The following is a 9,047-nucleotide window of genomic DNA, read 5'->3' on the forward strand; positions in this document are numbered from 1 at the left end:
GCCTCTGGGAGCACCACCTAGTTCCAGGGAGGCTCCTATAGAGATCTCAGCTGTCACAAAAACAGTCCCGTAGTGATTCTTCAAATCTAAGAAAACCTTGCAGAGTGGCCTTTTAAGAATGACCCATGAAGCGATCAAGGTTCCCACCCCGACTCCAGTGCTCTTTGCTCTACACACAGAGTCTTCAGTCTGCTCCTTCTTGCGGCATATGCTGTGGTGGGTAAGGGTAGACCCGGGCTGGCAAACAAAGAGGAGGGAGGCAGCTATGCCCTGAGAAGGCAGCTACCGGGAAAACCGGAGAGCCACTGAGCAACTGTGCTGTGAAATGCCTCCAACGGAAGAAGGCCCCAGCTGCCTCTGCACCACAGGGTGATGGAGGATCCATTCCAGGCCTTGGAAGCTTAGACTCCCCTGCATTTTTAGGGTTGGTGTATATTGGAGTACTCATGCTTGTGTGCATTGAGATGCTTCTATCCAGGTACATTCATGTGAGTTTGTTGAACCAGAGGGTCTAGCCAAAGTCTGACAGGACAGGTGACTGAGATGGGTAGAGCGTCCTTGGATTAAATGCCAGCCTCTTTAGGGACATCTGGGCTCAACCATCCCATCCATGCATCACCTATTAAGCTTCATGTCACCGTGTGCCTCTGGAGTGATACAGCACCCCCTTATCTACCCAACGTGTACCCACATTCTTCCCTCACTGAGTATCAGAGTCATACAGTACCTGAGAGATTAAGGGCACTAGAAAGGGTCCTCACAAAGGAATTCACTGTTCCCTCTGTCTCCTCCCTCTGGGAGGACCACACAGGAAAACAATGGCAGGAACTTGCCTGGGATCTGGGGGTGCTCAGCACCCAGACCTAATCCCACTGAGTGCTGCGGGGCCCCCAGCTCCTACTCTGTGTGTCATCCATGTCTCAAAGTTCAGAGTGCAGTTTTTGGTTGCATTCTAGACACTGAACTGACTACATGGTACCGGCTTGTGCACCTCTAGCCCCAGAAGGAGCATAAGTAGCCTGAACATTAGGGGTGAAAGCATAGAGCCGTGGTTCTCAATCTTCCTAATGCTGTGACCCTTTAGTACAGTTCTTCATACTGTTGGGACCCCTCGCCATAAAATTAATTGTGTTGCTACATCATAACTATAACTTTGCTGCTGTTGTGAATCATAATGTAAATATTTCTGGAGATAGAGGTTTGCCAAAGGGATCGTGACCCACAGGTCGAGAACCGCTGACTTAGAGGCAAGCATAGGATTTAGCTTGAGCGCAGGGCAGGAAGTCTGTTTAGCCTGGGGCCTGAAGTGCTGGGAAAGGCAGTTCAGAAAAAAAAAGATTTTCCACTGGGTCATCAGTGTCATCGGGGCTAGCTATTTGGAGGGCGTCAAAGGAGGCCTGAGCATAGAGCTTGTGTACGGATGGAGCATGCGTGCAGGGGGTCAGAGCATGTGTGGGCGTAGAGATGCGGCTTGTGCCTCCGAGCTCATTGTCACCACAGAAACGTCAGACAGAGGAGGGAGAGGCATGCACGAGCTTGTAGTTTGGAAGGGCGTGGCCTGATGCCATCAAAATTGAGCCGTGGCCAAGGAAACAGCAGGTGGGGTTTGGGACCGGCTGAGGCTCACAGACTGAGCAAGTATATCCTAGACGCTGAGAACACAGAGTAAGGTGCAGCAAGGGTTCCACCCAGCTGTACTTCCGGGTCCCACCCGACAGGTGGGAAGTGCATGATACAATGTGTTCTTCTGTGAGGGCCTGGTTCAAGGTGCTTAGATGGCCTGCCAAAATCAGTATGACTGTGATTTAAATGAGATAAGGAAGATCAGGCCAAAGAGGGTTAAATAGCAGAGGTTTTAATAGTCATGTGGTGTAAGCGAAGCTGCCCAGCCCTGGTGTTGGTTAGAGATGAGTGATCCAGCCTATCAGATCTGAGGAAACACCTACGTGGTGGTCCTAGAACATAGACCCCATATAGAAAGAAGCCCAGCAATGGCATTTGCTGCATGAACATGGTAGATTTCCACCTCTGCTCAGTTTGTCTTTTAGCATCCGCCCATCCCAAGTCTTCTGGGATCTGAACCGCCTGTGTCCCCTCATCATAGCAGGCCTCTTTATGGAGTTTTCCACTGTTTGCTCAGCGAGGCAGCACACCCAGCTTGTGGGTTTGTGTGTTCTGCTTGGGCATCTCCCTGTCACCTTTGACCACTGAGAGTGGAGAGCTGCCACACACCCAAGTCTCTCATCTGCTCCTCAGAGGCGCAATTCCTCCAGTTTCCAGGGCTCCACCATGGCAATCAAACCTTTTTCGGCTCCATCTAGCTGTGTTAAGTTTCTAAGTGAATTTGCTTTCAAAACGTTGCTTTTTATTCTTTGCAAAACCTGCCTTTTTCCAGGCTTTTCTCTTCACTCTTTTCATGACTTCTCATCTCATCACTTTTTAAAACATTTTAAAATCTGTTCATTGGAACTGGTAATTCTATAATCCGCATGCATAGCTATAGGCAGGAAAAACTCTGAACATGAAACTAACACATGGCTGGCACTAGATTTTAACCTCTTGGTTTCTTGTATTTTGTTTCTTGACTCTCCTTGTTTGGATGCAGAGGACTCCCCTGCTCCTTGACCCGCTTCTGCAGGAAGATTTTCCCAGGAAGCCCTAGTACGCTGGGTGTGCAAGGTGTCTCCAGGGGGAGTTTTCTGAAACCCACTAAACTCTATCAGCAGTGATGGGCTGTAATGTTCATTTCTCTCTGCAAACTTGGAGCACTGATCTCCTGCGAAGTCCACAGCAGGAGCTAAATCTGGGCAGGGGATGAGGTTTTGGTTCTGTTTTAGGAAGTTGGGATTGGGATAGCATTATCCCTCCTAACTTCAGTTTGTAAGGTGCGGATTCCAACTCTAATGTCTTACAAGAAGCATTTTAACCCTTTAGGCAGAAGCCCTGTCCTTTTATAGTTTTATTTTTTGAGACAGGGTCTCTCTACATAGCCCTGTCCTGAAACTCACTATGCAGACAAGGACGGCCTGGAACTCACAGAGATCTGCCTGCCTCTGCTTCCTGAGTGCTAGGATTAAAGGTGTGTGCCACCACACGTAGCTTGTCCTTATTCCTTTAAACAATCGTTCAATAATTTGGCTTTGTTTTTTTTTTCCATTATGACATTCCTTACAAATTTTCTTATCTCTTCCTTTTAGCTAAATGTTGCATTGGTGAGTTGTGCTCAGCATGGAGGCTTTGGCTAAGTTGGTGAGCATGAGCCTATGCAAGGGGTTGGTAGGCAAGCATGTCTGGTGTTTGTTTTGCGCTAGTAGCCCTCGGTAGCCCAGGACAGGCACAGAGAGGGCAAACAGGTGTCTCCGTCCACCAGGATTCAGAGTGCTAACCTGAACAGGACACAGAGAGAAAAGTCAGAGACAGGTGCGGTGGCTCAGACCTGTAAGCTCAACTCTGAGAAAGCAGAAACACGAGGGTTATCATGGATTGAGGTAGCCTGGCCTATGTAGTGGGTTACAGGTCAGCCTAGGCTCTAGAATGAGACTGTTTTAAAAGAAGATGAGGAAGGGGAAGTTGGGGGAGGGGGGAGTCAGAGACACGTACGTAGCATGTTGTAGTAAGAGTGGGCCATGAGCTTGACTCAGGGGTGGCACTGGAGAGAAACTGCAGGTGTGGTTGAGGGCTAAAATAAACTTCAATTATGGGATGGGAGTATGTATCTAAAGAATGTACACATGGAAGGTTCCATGGAGCTGATAAGAGCATATCTGAGCTGTGTGTTTAGCAGAGGGCCAGGTTCAAGAACCAGCTGAGGGTAGGGGAGGATGATAACATAAGGAATGGTTCCAGACCACCACATCGGATGGGTTGTCTATCACGGGTGTTGAGGGGCTCTGAATGCCACTTGGCATCGGGATGCAAGGTGTGTGAGCCAAGTGCCCAAGTTTCCCAGAACAGAAAGAGATGGAAGATGTTGGGAGGGGCAGGGCTCTTTGATGGACACTTGTGTAGGGTACAGACCTCCAATTTATCAGCTCCATAGAGAGGGTGGAGCTGATTGACGGGCTCAGGGCTGATGGGCCCTAGTTGTGGTTCTGCTCAGAGCTGGAAATGCGTGTTTGGTTGGGAAATATGTGGCTTTGGCGATGCCTCGTGTGCAGCTCCTCGCACCTCCAGACTCTCTCTTTAAAGAAATATCTCTAGAAAGGGGAAAGTGTTTCCAACAATGGTGGCACACGCCTTTAATCCCAGCACTTGGGAGACAGGGGCAGCGGATCTCTGTGAGCTCGAGGCCAGCCTGGTCTACAGAGCAAGTGCCAGGACAGGCTCCAAAGCTACAGAGAAACCCTGTCTCGAAAAAAAAAAGAAAAGAAAAGAAAAGAAACGTAGTACAAAGCCAGCTAAAAGATGGAACGAAAGTCTGTCTTGTAGTTGTTTTGTGGAATTTGGAGAGCGGTTTAGTGGGTAAACGTAAGCTCTGAGCGCCACCTTCTGGAGTTACAGGATTAACGCCGGCTCCCTCTCCATTCCCCAGATCTCAGAATGTCGCCTGGGACTTCTGGGCACAGAATGAATATGTGAGGTTGCCCAGGCAGAAGTGTGTTTATTCTCAGTCCCTTCTATCCTCAGGACACAGCTGCCACAAATGTAGCCTGTGTCCGCCTCTTAACTAAGCCCTGGCCTCCTCCTCGCCTGGAGAGTCCCACCAGGCCCATGGCTCTCTGGGTTCCCTTTCCTGAGACCTTCAGACCACAGTGAACAGGGTAAAAAGCGGCAGGAATTTTAGTCACAGGAATTACGCCTCTGAGTTTGAGACTCCTGAGTTAATTCCAGGATCCGGAGCTGAACCTTGGCCTTCTAGCCTTGGTGTCCTTGACCTCCCCAAACTGTCATAGGGATGGTGAGTCCGGGGTCACCTCTCCCTCATCTGTCCAAGGGATGATGTGCCTTCCTCCACAACCTTGCAGCCTGGCCTAAGCGGCTGGGCCCCAAGTCACCATGAGGACATATGTTTGACATGTGACAGGAAGCCGGTGGGTGCGGCTTGAGCTGAGCTATTTGGCCTCCAGAGAAAGATCTCTGTCTTGGTCCTGGTCTGAGGTGCTCAGTCAAGGCACCTCAGAAAAACCAATGCAGCAACGATGCTGTTGACTCCACACACCCATGTTTCTTTTTTTTTTTTAACTGAAGGTATTCACACAATGTATTTTTACTGTGTTTTCTCCTCCCCAGTTCTTACCAGATCCTCCTCATCCCCTTATCCACTCAACCTCAGGTTTCTTTTTCCATCTTTCCTCAAACAAACAAAACAAAAACCCAGGAAACACACACACACACACACACACACACACACACACAGAATTAAAAATAAACAAGCAAAAGACCGATAAGATGAAAACTATGCCAAACGAAACAAAATGATACATGTTTGAGCATGTTCGCGTTTGCCCAGTAACTCCGGGGAGCCTGGCCTGCCCCAAAGTGTGTTAATTCACATAGTGACACCCCATTGGAGAAAAACGATTTTTCCCTTTGCCGGTGGGTATCAGCTACAGATATCATCTTAGTCAGAGGCTAAGATGAGTCTGTGTCCGTTCCCCCTTCCAGTGCTGGATCCTGTCTGGTTGGAACTTGTGCTGGTCTTGCTCCTTCTGCTACAGCATCTGCGAGATGAGTTCATACACAGCCCCTGATTCTTGAGCACTGTTGGTGGGACTCTCAGGCTCCCCACTGCCTGGGCTGTGCGTTGTCCATGAAGGCCAGTTTGTAGGATGGAGGCAGCAGGCCGGGGTGGGGCTCTCTCTGGCAGGAGAGGCTCTCCTTGGGTGGATACAGGCTGATGGACTCTTCTCTGCCCACACAGCTCTCTGCTTCCTGGGGATCTCGAGAAAGGTGGGTGGGGGAGCAGGGACAAAGTATGTGGAGCAGCAGGCTCACACATGGGGAGACTGTGGGCCAGGTTCCTCAAAACCTTGAAGACCACTTTGGAGACACCTGCTCAGTCTGTAGCCATGTCCTTAAAGCCAACCCCTATTCCCAAGGGCATTCAGCTGACAAAGGAGATATACACTTGATATTTGGGGGCGCATTCTGAAGTTCCCTGTGGCATTTTAGCAAGCTTTCTGTTTTATCTAAGAGACTCAAGAAAGAGATAGAGTTCTTTATAATTGGAGATACATTTCATTTGGGGACCCTCTTCCTCTGGTGTTGGACAAAAGTCTTATGACCAGAAGGCACCAACCAGCTATCATGGCTGCCCTCATGTCACCAACCTTCATGGATATTTCACTTCATCTTCAGCCAGACGGGACAGGTGGGGCTAGGTCTCTGGGCCTGGTCCCTACTTAGCCACCCTATGGTATTGTTACAATGAAGATGACCTCTCTGTGACCCTTGACCTCTGCCCCCCTATACTCTCTGTACCACCTCACTATTCAGAGATTCTGTCACCTTTTAGAAGTTTCCATCCTGAAAGATGGAGGAAGGTTCCCCAATGATCGGTTTCCCCTGGGTCTGATCATTCTGGAAGCTGTGATAAACTACCATAAACTGTGTGGCTTCGAAAGGAATTTACTGCTCACCGCTCAGGAGGGTGGAGTCTAAGGCTGAGGAGACTTGTGTCTGGCCAGTCAGTCCTGTAGCTCTTTGTGGGGACACTGGCTGTGTTCTCATAGGACAGATGGATCCCACTGAGGGGACTCTGCTCTCGTGACTTAGTCACCCTCTATGGCCTCACATCATACTGGGAGGATAGGGGTTTCCATGCAGGTATTTCAGGAGGATTTCATAGATGCATTGAGGTCTCAGTGTAAGTTGGCTGGACTTTATGCTCCCTCTCTCCTCCCCAGGGCAGACACAGGACTTCCCTTTCTCTGTAACCTCATGAGCCAGTGGAGATAGTGTTGTTACCCGCTTTCCATACCCCGTGCTGATCCGTTACTTCTGCTCCTCTGGAGAATCCTGACCAAGAAACATGACAAACCCCTCACTACTTGCCTGCTGGGAAGGTGAAGTTGAGACCAGAATGAAAGGGTAGAAAAAGAAGAAGTTATGGGATTAAAGGGAAGGAGGAAAAAAAGGAGGGAAGGAAGCAGAAGGGGAGGGAGAGAGAGATGGGGAGGGGAGGAGGGGGAGAGAGGGAGAGAGAGGAGAGGAGGAGAAAGAGGGAAGAAAATGGGAGAAGTAGGAAGATGGAGGGGGTCTTTTAATAACATTCTGGGCCAATCGTGGTACAGAGACAAAGGGATGGAGTCATAGCTTTGGGGAACATGAGTTCCTGTTGAGTGTGAAGGTGGGCTTGTGCCATGTGCTTGCAGAGGGACACTGCACTGTCACTGCTAGGGGTGTGAGGGACACTCCTGGCTTCAAGGAGCCCAAACGGGAGTCCAGGATGAGAGGTCATGCAAAGCAGTGAGGAGGTTCAGAGCATTGCAGCCAGGAAGAATCCTTTACCTCAGCTACAAGGGTAAAGTCCCCAGGATGCACTGAGGAGCAGCTTCTTTGCACTGACCCTGGTCCCTCCACTGAAAGACTGTGAGACCTCAGGAAAGCACTCATAAATGCTCAGAGCAGAGCATCCTTTCCTCTGTGGAGAGGAAGGCAACAGCCAGCCTTACAAAACACTGGCAAGGACACCATGACTCTCTGGTGGTGCCTCAGACACATAGGCAGACTAAGCACAAAGTTAGGTGGGCAGATACTCCTAGGCCCTGCTCTGATGTCTCTCAGCTTCCAGGCTGAGGATCAAGAGTCGAGAAAGGGCATCCTACAAACCAAGGCCACATCTGCACTCTGGAGGTTCTAGCTGTACCACTTTGATAAAAGTGACAACCTCTGACTGCTAAAGACAGGGCCTGCTGGGTAGTGACAGAACCCTGGGCTACTGTAGAGACAGAAGGCCTGGCCACTGAGGCCCAGCCCAGTCTGCTGTGCTCCACCTGTGCCTGTCACAGTCTTGACACAGCACAGGTCTTTGGCAATTGGAGAGAATCACGGGTATCTAAGTTCACTCGTTGTTACCAGATACCTCTGTTTCAATTTGTCTCTTCTTCTCCCAGAAGAGATGTTTGATTGACAGAAGCCAGAGAGGACTGGAAGGATGGGAGAAGCTCAGGTCCCATCCGAATAAAAGATGGGACTCAAGTATGCAGCCCAAGTTGTGATGACGTCAAGGGCAGTACCAAACAGGGAAGTTGGGGTAGTAATAGGAAGCCCTTGATTTTGGAAGTCAACACTATGCAATGGAGAGAAAAAGCCCCCCCAAAAAATCCCTTCACACAACATAAAGCATTCCAGCATGGCTTTCGTTGTGGAAACATGGAGGATGGTAGAACCAGCATTACCCACCAACTTAGTCGAAACCATCTACAAGCCAAGGTGTGGCATATTTCCACCTGGATTTGCATTAGAGAAACCCAACCACAATGCCTGAGTATAACCTTCAGGGAAATGCAGAGGGTAGAAGCTGACAATTCAATGATCGAGATTTGGGACTACTGAATAGCCTGTGTCATGGCCTCCTTGGGGAGTCTCCAGAGGACCCTGGGGCGCCTTGTTGGGTCCTCATGCTGATGTATCTGGTCCCTGCTGGATCACATAGGCACGGGTCACAGGCTGGGTGGCTGAACACTGTAACACTCAGCCCCATTGAAGCCTGATTCGAAGGATACTCAGGTGAGCTTTGCCTGATGCAGCAGGTGGGAGGCTCTCTTGGGTGTTGGGAGAATATGGCTTATCTAGAAAGAGAAGTCTTGCTTTCAGAAGGGGCTTTCTTTCCTCCTAGGATACATTCAAAATTCATGGATCTAGAAAATGGAAACCAGGAACATGCAATCAGGTTGGAACACTCAAGTACTTCTCTTTGCCAAAAAACTGAGGGAAAGAAAACTCAGAAGAGTATTTAAAGATTGGGAGGAGGTCTCAGTTTCACAGAGACCTTCGAGGAAGATCCCATTTGTCCAAGCTTTTGCAGACAGATGAAGATAGACTTATAGGAAGTGAGACAAGTGGGTATTGCCTGGTACATGCAACATAATCTCACCTCAGACGGC

Source organism: Microtus ochrogaster, chromosome 6 (assembly GCF_000317375.1).
Source record: "Microtus ochrogaster isolate Prairie Vole_2 chromosome 6, MicOch1.0, whole genome shotgun sequence".
Classification (NCBI taxonomy): Eukaryota; Metazoa; Chordata; class Mammalia; order Rodentia; family Cricetidae; genus Microtus; species Microtus ochrogaster.